We start from the raw sequence: 13,529 nt of genomic DNA on the forward strand, positions 1-13,529 counted from the left end.
GGCACTTTCCGAGCTTCGTCTTCTCACCGCCATTCATGTGTACTTATTTCCTCTGTTGGAAGCGGCGGGAGGTTTTACATTGAGAGTCTAAGGCAATCCTGTGTAACACTTCACTTCATAGACACTTTCTCTTGCCAACTACGACAGCAGCTGTGAAACCCCAGTCTCCTGGCCAGCCTGTGGCAGCTCTACCCCGACAGAGACTCAGCATCCTTCTCCCCAGAGTTCCCACACCTTCTTACTCTGCCCCAGTCCCCAAGCTTCCACCAGGACAGGATTCTGCAGGAGAAACAGGAGAAAAGTGTTCTAGCCCTTGAACACTGTTAAATTCCAGAGATCCCTCCCTTCAACTGCTACAATGACCTATGGAACAGAGTGAACAGGGACAGAGAAGCTCCAACGAACACATCTGACTTGAAGCATCTGAAGGTTGGTATAAAAGCCCCACGCAATACCCAGCCTCAGAACCATCTTCAAAAAGCCCCAGATCCTGCCAGCCACTGCCCAGGACAAATTCATTATCCTGAGCTCCAGGGCAAGACAGAAGGCTTAATCAGGTCAGCAGCTTTTGATCTGAAAATAAGCACCTTCTTGACACTCTGTGGATTATAGGAATTATGCCTGGTAAAGCTACCTATACCACCACCATGTCAAAGGATATTCAGGGATATTCAACTGAGAGAAATAATTACATAGTCAAATGTTATCAAACCCACAAAATGAAAGCAAGCCCACCCATAAATCCAGAAGTCAAAGCCTTAAGGTTTATCTGAGAATGAGAGGGGAAAAAAAAAAAAAAAAAAAAAACAGACAAACCCCAAGAGTTTTCATGCCTGAGGGAGGTTTGGCTCACTCTGCCAAGGTTTCACTGACAGGTAAGGAGGTCAAGGAGGGTTTGGGTGGGTTATACCCAGCCCTCTCTGATGGGTACCTATACCCCAGTTTCCAGTCACTCCTGTTTTTTCTGATGAGCTATCATTTTCAGCTAAAAATTTCCACTCTTGGACTCAGACCAAAGGTAAATTTATTTTGGAAAGTCTGAGCCAAATTCTTCTGCAACTAGAGTTTTAAGCAGGTGAAATAAAGATTGCTGCTTCTCTCCATATAAAATTATGTCCTGAGAGAGCAGCAGTAGTTCAGGCCCCCAGCATTCCCTGGAGCCAAGCTCCGCAGATCAGGGACAAGGATGTGTTAAACACAGTGTATGAAAGACATGCCTGAAGAAATGACACTAAGAAAGGAACTGAAATTTAATTGTGACATGTCCAAATAGGAATGATAGTAAGTCTCTGGTATTTGTAAGCGTTAGACATCTCAAAATACTTCACCTACATTATTTCATCTGTACCTCATGGCTGCCGTGGGGAAAAGAGGAAATCATCCAGGCTCCCCTCTGCCAGTCGGTAAAACAAGAGAAAATGAGGGGCTGAGAATTACTTAAGGTCACACTGTATATTAAAAGACCACCATCTTGACCTCTGGTCTTCCTAGGCCAAATTTCATAGCCATTTAATATGTATAGAAGTTAAACTGTATCTTAAAATATGGCAATATATTGGCCCATTTTCTGTTACTATAGCAAAATACCTGAAGCTGGGAATGTTACAAAGAAATATTGGTTAGCTCACAGTCTGGGAAATTGAAAGTCCAACATTGGGTACCTCCATCTGTTTAGCCTCTGGTTAGGACCTCCTATGCTACATTGCAACATGGCAGAGAAGCAGAAAGAGAAATGGACACATGCAGAAGACGTCAAGCACATGGGATAGCCTCGTTTTATAACAACCTGCTCTGGCAAGAACTAACTCCATAATAGTAGCATTAATCTCTTCCCAGGACAGCACTCCAGGATGACCTAACCACCTGCACTAGGGCCTAGCTCTTAAACGTTCTACCTCCCCCCACATCACCACACTAGTGACCAAGTTTCCAACACACAAACCTTTGGGGGACACCCTCAAAACATGTCCAATCCATAGCAGGGACTAAACTGTGTTATCAATGTATCTTAGGTGACTACTGCCTGTTATCTTGAAAAATCAGAGGAAGAAGACGGTGATTATCAAGCATCCACACATGCCAGACCCACACTAGGCATCTCTTCTTCACAGCAGCTCTGGAGTGATGATGATCTAACCAGCAGAGTTAACATTCGGAGTAGAGTGAATCTGTAGACAAAGGCCATGTCACCATGCCATAAGGCCAGGCTAGGGAAACCCCAAATAGTCCCATGTCACAGGTTTTAGAGAAAGGTCATTTTAGGATTTGAATTCTAAACTAATCTTTAATCAGAGTACCTAATAAAAAGCAAAAGTAAAGTCTTACCTACCTTCTTCTTTCCAACTGTCCAGTTATTGCTGAGGGAGGGACATAGAAGGGACAGAATACTCAGGAAATAAGAGAAAGAATGAGAAATGAACAATCTGTAAGACAGAAAGACTAATTCCGACACATTAAACTAGTAGTTTCCTTGAGATATAATACACTTAAAAAGCACAGATAAGTTTGTTTCTATATTAAATTCTGAAAACAATGAAAGAGAGTGAAAGGAGGAAAAACCCCACACACTCCCTACTGCTCCCCACCATGACTCCCCTGACCTTTCTCGAAGCCGCATTTATCACCCATATGTCTCAGGGCCTTGCACTAAGTAAACGCTCAGTGAATGAAGTACAGATGGTTGGATGGATGGATGGATGGATAGATGGATGGATGAAATAACAATGTTGTCAGAAATAACATCTCCTCCTCCAGGTGGAATTTAAATCTGCACTAGTCTATTCATTTGATATTTAGGGACATATTTGTCATTTTAATACCAGTAATATAAAACAAGCTATTTTAATTTTATCTTCTGTGAGCATATGGATGAAAGAATATGAATTTTTTTTTTTTGGTTGCAAGTGAACAGGCTGCATAGCTAAGATAGTTTTCCAAAGAATGTGACAGAAGCCCAATTATTGTCTTTTAAATAACAACACAAAATAAATTGTTCTAGGAAAGAATTTTTACAAGAACAAGTGAAGACTTCTATGTAGGACAATAAAAGAAAATCCAAAGAAGAACCAGTTCCATGTATAGAAGGCCCATATTTTGTCCCCCCCCCCCAGAGATTCCAGATGAGATGCCTCCACCCTCAGGGAGCTCCTCATCCAGGTGTTCATGGGCTAGAGAAGAAAATGTAGGCAACAACCAGATGAGACTCTAGCCTCTAACTTGGGGATACATAATAACAACCTTCAGGAATACAAAAAACAATGACGTCAAAGCTGAGGGCCAGCACATTGCACCTTTACTAAGAAGGCTAAATTGTAGGGCTCTGAGTTAGGAGTAAGGATTGATTTATGGAGAAAATGCTTTCTCAGGAGGACCTGGATCACAGAAGCTCCTATCCACCAAGGCTGTTAGCTGACAGCTGATCTCAGGAACCCTAAGGCCCAGAAGTCTTTCTGTGGAATATTCCCCTTCCGTCAGACCTTGGCGACAACAGTTTTTCCTCCTTCTGGTCCAAGCATAGGCATTCAAATAATTCCTTCTGGGCATCATCTGAGGGACAAGGACGGGAAGGGAATAGGGACAAAGAAAGGGGTTCCTCATCCTGCTTTCAACAAGTGAAGCTCTTCATCGATTTCCATGACATGCTGGGGCAGCCCTAGAAGGCAAGAGGCCACAGCTCAGGATAGACACCTGGCAAATACTGCTCACATGGACTGAGCTCATACTAAGGACCAGACAACCAACGAGGGAGGGTACAAAGGCTGCCTCATGCCATCATCACCATTGCCGTCCCAATTTTACAGATGAAGAATTGGTACTGAAGGAATGACATGTCACTGTGCCCAAGAGCTGTGACAAGGACCCCAAGTTGGCTGGCACCTAAGCCTCATCACCTGAGAACACGTTGATCTCTATCCTATATACCTCAACAGGTGCCTCCCACTTCAAGTGGATAACTCACCTCTGTAATCACTTTGTGGAAAGTGAGTCCCAAGTTTTAGATAGAAAGGGAAGAAGGGAGGAAATCAGGCAGACTCATCCATGTCTCTGAGACTTCAGGTGTCTTCTGAAACACCCACGGGAACGCTGAGCCTAGATCAGTCTAGCATTGAAGTGGCAACGGGAAGTGGCTTGAACCAATAGGAACAAACTGCCTTCCTCTGGGACAATGCCTGGGTGAACACAGCAGGTGGGCAGCAAACCTGCTTCCTTCACTCTGTCGCCTGTTCTGGGGTGCCCCGCTCTGTGCTTCAGCCTGTTTGCCTACCCTCTTGGTATCAAAACTGCCACCCAAAAAGGACCTCTTAGTGTAGGACACTGTGATCCATCTGTCATCTCATGAAGGACCTGGAGACCTATCAGGGGTAGGCTGATGGCAGCAATTTTTTGAGCATAGGTAAGTAAAGAATTCTCTAGGATGGCTACCAATTGTGTATGTGTGTGTGTGTGTGTGTGTGTGTGTGTGTGTGAAGCAACCCAACTTAACCTTTGAGTACTTTGTTTTTCCAAAAATAAGCATAAAAACTAACCCCACCCCCACACAAAAAATGGAATCTTCCCATTTTCTACCCTGTGAGGCAACAATAGTGACTATTCGTGGAGCCCCTATTATGTTCCAAGCCTTGTCCTGGGTATAAATATGTTTCATGTAACCTTCAACACAACCCTTCACTTCTCTTCCTTCCCCTCCTGTCTTAGTTTCCTAGGGCTGCCATAACAAAGAACCACTAACTGGTGGCTTACAGGAACAGAAATGTATCCTCTCTTAAGTTCTAGAGGCTAGAATCCCAAAACCAAGGGGTCAGCAGGACCCTACTCCCTCAGAGGCCTCTGAAGGAGGCTCCCTCCTCCAGCTCCTGGTAGCCCCAGGCCTTCACTGGCTCATGACAGCATCACTCCAAGCCCTGCTTCTGTCCCCACATAGCCATCCTCTCCCTGAGTCTGTCTCTATTTCCAAATTTCCCCTTCTTATAAGGACACCAATAATACTGGATTAGAGCCCACCCTAATGACCTCATCTTAACTTGACTACATCTGCAGGGACCTTACTTCCAAATACAGTAACATTCTGAAGTAGCAGGGGTTAGTTACATAACTTTTTTTTTTTTTTGCTGGGGACACAATTCAACTTATAGCACCCACTTGTGAGAGAGTGATGAGTCAAGGTCATGCAAGATCTCGGTCAAAGCGGAGTGTAGTTTCATCTCCTACATTATCCTCAATCAGGAGGAGCAGATGATGCCTTGAGGAAATCCATCACACTGAAAAATGACAGCGCCACGCTTCCTGCAGCTGTTCCCTCTGCGCTCTCTTCCTTCTTCACCTGAGTACTCCTGCACCTCTTTTTACTTTTTACTCTTTTTGCTTAAGTATCCTGAACCCCAGGGAGCCCTCCTGGACCTCCCAGGCTGGGTAAGAACCCCTTCCCACAGGACCTCTGCCTTCCATTTCTCTCTCCTTCAGCATCCCTGTCGCCAACCCTGCAATTTCCCATTCCTTGGGAATTCTTTGAATGTCTCTTCACTGTCAGACTTGGAGCCTGCAAGGACAGGAACCTCTCTGCTTTGCTCAATATGTCCTCGCCTCAACAGAACCCTGGCTCTCAATAGGAGCACAGAGGTAAATCCCCTGCTCCTCAGAGGGAAAACTCAGGCAGCCATTTCCCCTTAACCCCAAGCAGTCTGGTCAGTTAACTGGGTTGTTCCCTCACCTTCCAACCTCCACAGGCTGGGCCTGGGTGCTGCCTCACCTCTCCAGCCCAACTTATGCCCAGCAATCACAGGAGACTCAGAGAGCTATCCCCTGCCTACCCGCTGGACTCCTCAGCTCCCACCATGCTCTCATCCCTTATCAGTGTACAAAATGGACGTCTTCACCACATCAGATATAAGGGCACCTTCCAGAATGCTAAGAAGCCTCTCCACTTCACACCTTTCATGTCAACCAGCAGCAATACTCCTGAGGATCCCATTGCAGATCTTTAACACTATACCTGAACCCTCATGTACAGTTCCAATCTGCTGAAAACCTCCAGGACCGTAACAAACATGGCAGCCTGCCTTGGGATCAGCTTTAAACAGTTACTATGGCTTAAACAAGGTTCATTGTGTAGAGAGGACAGGCAGTCCACATCCAGTCTCTGAGACTTCAGGTGTCTTCTGAAACACCTACAAGTAATGATAAGCCTAGATCAGTCTAGCACTGAAGTGGGAATGGGAAGTGGCTTGAACCAACAGGAACAATCTGCCTTCATCTGGGACAATGCCTGGGTGAACCCAGCAGGTGGGCAGCAAACCTGCTTCCTTCACCGTGTCTACAGTGATGCACCCAGCACTGGTGCTGCTGGGAAAATCCATGGGTCCCTGCATGTCGCCACAGCCCATCAGCCACATGGAGGGACTCCTGTGTGGTACCACAGAGGAAGGCCACCTGGCCACACCTCACTCCTTCACTTTGTAACTCACTAATACCCCATTTACCCCTTATCAAGAAACCTTTCTTAAGTCCCAATGGTGCCACTGGAACAATTTGGGACATGGGTTGAGAGAGGAATTGGACCCTTTTCACTCGTACATGCAACATCTCAACTGTGAGGCGATACAGACAGGGACACGAACAAGAAGGCAGAGAGCAAATGCCCCGGCCATGGTAAGCATGGAAGGCTGCTGGGGCCAGCAGAGGAGAGGCCCCTGGGGAGAAGGGAAGCCCCTCCTTTGCCTGACCCAAGAGCAGGAGGGAAGGGAAGGGCACTAGGCAAAGCTTCCAAGCAGAGGGAAAGCAGAATGTGTTATGAACACAGCAAGCTACACCACTTGTCTGAGGTGTACGGTGTATATTAAAAATAGAAATAGTTGAAGCTAAAAAAGATTAAATGGGGGCCATTTTAAAAGGGGTCCATCAATTAGCCAACAAGGTGTAATTTGTTACAACTCCCTTGATAACACAAAACTTTTAACCTGCTAGTAATGGTGAATTTTAAAATTCAGGGATATGAATTCCCTCAAAAAGGAGGTGACCACGTCTACTTTCTAGACCTCATGGCTGTTCTGCCCGTGGCCATACGCACAGCCAGACCCTAGAAACCCAGACAACTTCCTCCCCAGCCCGCCCATGGTCAGCCTTAGGGCAGACTCAAATTGGCTATTTGTCCAGATGGGCTTCTAGGACACATGGCATTTGCAATTGTGCCCAGATACAAGAATCTGGATTGAAAAAAAAAGAACTAGATTTTATCCCACTGCTTTCTGCTCACATTACTGACCTTCCCCCCCACCCCCACCCCCCACCCCCACCCTCTTCTTTCCTATTCCTTTCTCTCTTCCTTTATAATTTTATTTTATTTTTTTCTGGGCTGACTGCTGTTTGCAGCAGCTGCTGAATTTCACATATCTGGGAAGTCCATTAACTTGCTGTTTACTTGTGCTCCACCTCATTAGTGGAGCTGCTGGGCAAACTCAGCCTCTCACCCCAGCCCCACCCGCAGGGAGTCCTCTCCCACTGCCTGGGGCGCTGCCCCAAACCAGCCCCTTCACTTCCCCCACACCCCAACTGGAGATTTATGTTCATTTTGCCAAAATACATTTCTAAATATAATTTGGGATTCTGGTAGCAAATGATCCCACCAAATTTACCTAAGCTGGTTTCTTTCATTTAAATCTATAAAGTAACTCATTAGGCACAAAACTCTACTTTAACCACTTTTCCAAAAACTTGCCCACAAAATGAACATGGTCTGCCTGACCTGCAGCCAACCGTTACATATGCATGTGGCACCCAAAGGAGTATTTGTGGAAAATAAAGCCAACACAGACTGATGTCTGCTTGAATCTAAGTTGCTGGAAATTGAATCTAAATCTACAGAAAGATGACACATGCTCAGAAGCTTATTAGAAACTGGTCTCTCTCTTTCTTCTATCAAAAGGTTTCTTTCCATTCACTCTGGCTGGGAATGATGTGAATAAAAGTTTTAATGTTCTCAATATCTTTCAATGTAATAAAAAAGAAAAGAAAAAAGAAAATGAAATATGGCATACAGGTTGAGTATCTCTAATCTGAAAATCCAAAATGTAGCCAAGTATGTTGGCTCACACCTATAATCCTAGCTACTCAGGAAACTGAGGCAAGAGGATCACAAGAAGTTTCAGGCCAGGCTCAGTAACTTAGTGAGACCCAGTTTCAAAATTAAAAAATAAAAAAGGGCTGGAGCTGTAGATCAGTGGCAGAAAGTTCAATCCCCAGTACTTTAAAAAAAGAAAAAAAAAAGTTCTGAAATCCAATCTTTTTGATACCAGCATGACAAAACATTTCAGATTTTTGAATTAGGGATGCTCAATCAGTAGAGTGCATACAAATAAATATTCTACAATCTGAAATGCTCCAAAATCTGAAATATCTTTGGTCCCAAGTATTTTGGATAAGGGACACTTAACCTATATTTAATTGAAGAATCAAAGGACAAAATCCAGTTACCTGCAGAAATACCTGGGTTCTGATTCACCAATAAAAGCTCCCTAGGAATTGGGGTGATCAGTGAAGCTAGTCTGACCATTCAGACCAGAAATGGGAGCCTCAAGGGAAGAGCAGGTCTCTAAAAGAGGAAGCAACTTCCACTCAGCTCCTGAGAAGGAAGGCAGGTCAGAGCCAAGGCCTCCAGGTAAAGATGGCACCTGCTAGGAGGCTACCTAAGAGTGAGGCAGCCGGGGATAGGATGAAAGAAAGAACTAGAGATTACACCTACCAGGTGCCAATCAGTCTACACTGAGTGGACAGCAGAAACCGGCTCCCTACACCTTCATTTCTTCACTTTTGTTGAGGAGTTGGCCATTTTCACCCTGGTTTAATTTTTGCATTGTTTTGTTTGTTAGTCCTTCTCTGTCCTGGTAAATGGAAGAATAAAGTGGATTTTTGCCCATACTTTGACCAAGAACAATACAGGGTCAAAGCACCATTTCAGGAGGCGGAGAGGGCAATGGATCAGCTGGACCAGAGCTCTCCAGAGCTTCAAGAACACCTCAGGACCAGAGCCAAGCAGGATGTGGGCAGACAAGAGAGCAGCGCAAGGCCAGCAGGGGGCACCCCGCATCTCACCTAGATGGGCCTACAAAGGTGGGGCCCTGACTCTTCGAAAGGAGAAAGTGATTACCATTAGCTACATCAGAGCTTTTCATTTTATTTGGTGGCATCTTCCAGAGGATTAGAATATCTCCTTTTGATCTCGGGAAGTAATTTCAATCTCAGGGGATAATCTTCATGGACCATGGGCATTAATAGAAAAATGGTCATAGAAGAATTTGCTTTGAGCTCTGTATCAAAACATGGGCCTTGTCGGTAGGTTCAAAACCCAAGAAGGGAAAGAAGTTGCCAATAAAAGGGAAGTAAGGTGTGGGTCCCCCAGGGAGGAACAGGGGATCTCGATGGGGTGAGGGGACACTATGGTCATGTGACCAGTCACGTGATCAATTGTCCTGAGCAATCGCTTCCTGGTCTTTACCTGTCAGGTCAAGGATATTAAGAGTTTCTTCAAGTTTTGCAGTGAGTCCAAAATTTTAATGAAAGGTCTGATACTGGAAGGAGAGGCCACACAGCACCCAGATTTCACTCCATGGAACAATTTAGCAATCAGCGTTCTCAGTTTCCCATGAGAAGATTGTAGCTGGGTAAGAAAACTGAAATTTTTATTCTTAGGCCTTTCATGCTTCTGCTTATTCATAAAGACCTCAGTGCTTCTGAGCAAATGAGAAGATGATGCCATGTGGCCCCTACACCCACCATGAGACCCTGAGGAAAGGACAGTTCCAAACCCAAGGTATGAAATGAAGAAATCAGAGCAAAGACACACGAAGCACCCCAACAGACGTTCCATGTGCATGGTTAAGGAGAAAACAGGTACCCTGCCACTGCCTCCTGCCAAAATCCTCAAAAGGATCTGGAAAAACAAGGTGTCTGTTTTGGGGGCCCAGCAAATCAACTGCAAGGAACTGCAGCTGGTTTTGAACAGGGCCCCAGAAAACCTTTTTCATAATTTTTAAAAAGTCATTATTTTAACCACTGATGTGTATAATAAACTCTTGTCAGCCTGACATTAAAATCTGTTCCTTTTCTTTGCTCCCCAGCCCCTCCCCACGAGCCCTTGCATCCCACGAGCATGGCACATGTTCTATTATTGTTACTTCAGGATTTCTTCAAGGAGCTCTGTGATGGACAGTTCCTGTGTGCAGTGGTGGTGCATTCATCTAACACAGACACCATCTCCCTGCAGGAAAGGGAAGCACTGGCTTTTTCTTTTTTTCTGTGGGCTGTGAAGGTTTCACTAAAATCACTATGGGAATAGAGAAAATCCAAAGAGAAATGTGACCAAGATCCTTAGGGGTTAAAGGCAAGAGAACAAACTCAAAAGGAAGAGAAAGAGTGAAAAAAGGACTTTTCTCCTTCTGCTTTCAATAATCTGCATTCTGAATGGTTTTGAGGAGTAAATCCAAGCTCCTGGAGGAAAGTTCCCTGATTCCAAGAGAAAAAAAAAAAAAATAAGAAAGAGGAAAGAACTGCCCATCTTGTACCTGAGTTCTACAAGGGCAGGGGACACAGCCAAAGCATCTTGCATGAATGCTTCACTCTTCACAATCAAACCAAAGTTGCAAAGACACGCTTCTCCTTCCAGAACACTGACTTTCCATGTGAACCCTCTCTTCTAGTAGCTCCCACTCACTCTGAGGGAAAAGTCCACCCTGTTCAGCCTGATAACAAATCCCTCACAAGCCAGATGCGTGCCACCTGATCACAGTTCATTCCCAGACTTGCTCCCCTCTACTCTGACCAGTATCACTGTCTCAAGAACATGCCACATTGTTTCCAGGATGCTGGCCATCCACCTGGGATTGTAGTTCCATTTCTTACCCATCTATCCCAACATCCCACTCATGGAGATGAACCTGTCTCTACCTCTCTAACCAAAGCAATTTGGCCTCAACCCTCTGAACCACACAACCAGTACATATGCACTTCCCAGGAAACTCTTGTGTTTCCCACTAGTGTAGATTAGGCTGTGAGTCCTCTGTAAGTCCCCTGAAGGCAGGAAACCCATTCCTCTTGTATCTGTTACCATTTTGCACAGTGTTGGACTGACTTGATGCCTTTGGAACCCAATAAGCACAACACGGGTGGAGGTCACACACTCTGGACTTCCTGACTCCTATAGCGTCCTTGCTGTCCTATAGCACAGCCAGAAATTTAGATGCAGAGAGAAGCAGAGGCAAGGGAAAAGTATGGTGATATAAGAAACTAGTTGTTATTTCCAGGTCAGTTTGTTTCCAAGATGGAAGTACTACTTGGCTGTAAGTACTGGGCTAGAGAAAGCCTAAATGGGAAGCCAGAGCTATCCCTTGATTTTGGAAACAGCCATAAAATCTATGGGAAGTCCCTGGAGCTGTGGAGTGAGTCTTAGGAACCATGTCAATATGTGCAGCTAAGAAGACAACCACAACATTCTATGTTTCCAAGTCAATGACCCCACTCCCCAATCTTCAGAAGGACTGTGGAACCCACCTGTGAGAGTGACCCTCAGGGATTAAAAGTTTCCATGTGACTCAGACTTATTTCATACAGTGACTCCTTTATAGTGTTCCCACGATTCCCCTGATAGTCTCAGTTAAACTCCTTCCCCTACTATCTATACCATACCTGCCATCTTTTCTAGAACTCATTTTATCAATTAATTATCCTGTCTTTTCTATCTTCTTGATGAACTAAAACTTCCTTCTCTTTCCCCGATTCCCATTCCTTCTCAATTCTCCCTGCCAAACTTTTTAAGAGTGACAGTCAACCCTTACTGCCTTCCTTCCATGCCTCCTTAACCTCTCACAATTTGGATTCTGTCCCAATCACTTCACTGAGAGAGCTTTCTCGAGATCAGTCTCTCAGACAGAACATCCACTGTCAGATCTGTCAGCCTCCTCCTTTCTCATTCTCCTTAGCTGGTGCACGGCAGGCCAGCCTGCTGGGTGCAACAGATTCTCTCAAGTCCCTCCTCCCTGCCTCTCTGGTCTCCTACCCCTGCCAATCCCATGGGTACTCCCCAAGTTCCACTCTTGCCTGGTTTCTCCCTAGGTCACCTTAGCCACTCCCATAGTTTCAACTATCACCTTGGCAGCCCTGCTTCCAGCCCCAACCTCTCCTGCAGGACAAGCTCAAGTTTCTAACTTTGTGCTGGGTTTCTACATCTGGAGCTACAATGATCTTTCACTCAACATATTCCCAAGCAAATTTATTATCTTCCCTTTCAAACTTGCTCTCCTCCTGAGCTCCCCATCCTGACTGAAACTCTCACCATCCTCCCAGTCAACCCCACCAGAAGTCTGAGGATAGGCTCTCCTCCGACCATCTCGCACCTACCCATACATTGCCATCTACCACCAACTTCACACATGCACTCCTACTCCTCGTGATCTGTCTCTGACTTCTCATTCCACGTATTGACATCTGATAATTATGCCCTGATTTACTTTTGCATCTGAAGAGAGACATCGTCTTTATCAGCCATCCCTCCCCAAACCCCTTTAATTGACTCTAATTTCTGCTGGCTGGTATTTGAGGTCATTAGCTCCGTGGAACAGGGACCTGTGATAATGGGGACAAGGTCACAGCTTTGCAACAGCTTCTCATTCCACGGCCCTTCCTGGGTCCATGCCCTTCGGAGCCATCCCAACCTCCTGCAGACTCTCTTAACCAGTCTCCAATCCTTCCCTCATATTTCTACCGGAAGTAGTTCCTTCCCAGGCCTGACCACATGTGCTGTCATGACTTTGCACATGCTCAGTTTGAAACACCCTTCACTGCCCTCTTCTCTATAACTAAAATTCTACCCATCCTTCAAGGCTACATGCAAGCTCCTCCATGGAGCCTCTATAATGCATCAACTCTGCATCAAAGTAGGGACATGCGGTTGGTATTGATTGGGGTATAGGGGGTGTGTGTTTGCACGAGCACGTGTGTGACCTCCATTGAATTCTTACAGTACAGTCCTTGGTTGGGCCTCTTTTTGCACCGATTCCATCTTTTCCATCAGTTTTCTCACTAAACTGGAAGCTTCCTAAAGACAGGAGGTACCGTGAGTTGAATTCTGTCCCCGCAAAAGATATGTTAAAGTCCTAACCTCCAGTAGCTGTGAATGTGACCTGATTTGGAAATAAGGTCTTTGCAGATGTAATGAAATTAACATGAAGTCATGGGCATGAGTCCTATACCCAATGACTGGCTATCCTTATGAGAAAAGAAGAAGACAGACAGAGGGAGGGAAGATTTCCATATAAAGACACAAACAGAAGTGGAGCTGTGTTAACACAAGCCAGGAAATGCCTGGAACTACCAGAGTCTAGAATTGACAAGGAAGGACTCCTCTACAGGTTTTAGAGGAAGCAAGCCCTGCCAACACATGGATTCTAGACTTCAGCCTCTAGAACTGGGAGAGATTACATTTCTGTTATTAGAAGCCCCCGAATTGTGATACATTGTTATGGCAGCTCTGGGAGACTAGCACA

The 13,529-nt window shown here is 45.2% G+C and overlaps 1 protein-coding gene across 2 annotated transcripts in view; it reads right to left on the reverse strand.

Annotated features, from left to right (window-relative positions):
- The window catches only part of Prkce (protein kinase C epsilon), a 466,464-nt gene that overhangs the window by 414,146 nt on the left and 38,789 nt on the right, over positions 1-13,529 (reverse strand). The window lies entirely within an intron of this gene.

Source organism: Sciurus carolinensis, chromosome 13, assembly GCF_902686445.1.
Source record: "Sciurus carolinensis chromosome 13, mSciCar1.2, whole genome shotgun sequence".
Taxonomy (NCBI): domain Eukaryota; kingdom Metazoa; phylum Chordata; class Mammalia; order Rodentia; family Sciuridae; genus Sciurus; species Sciurus carolinensis.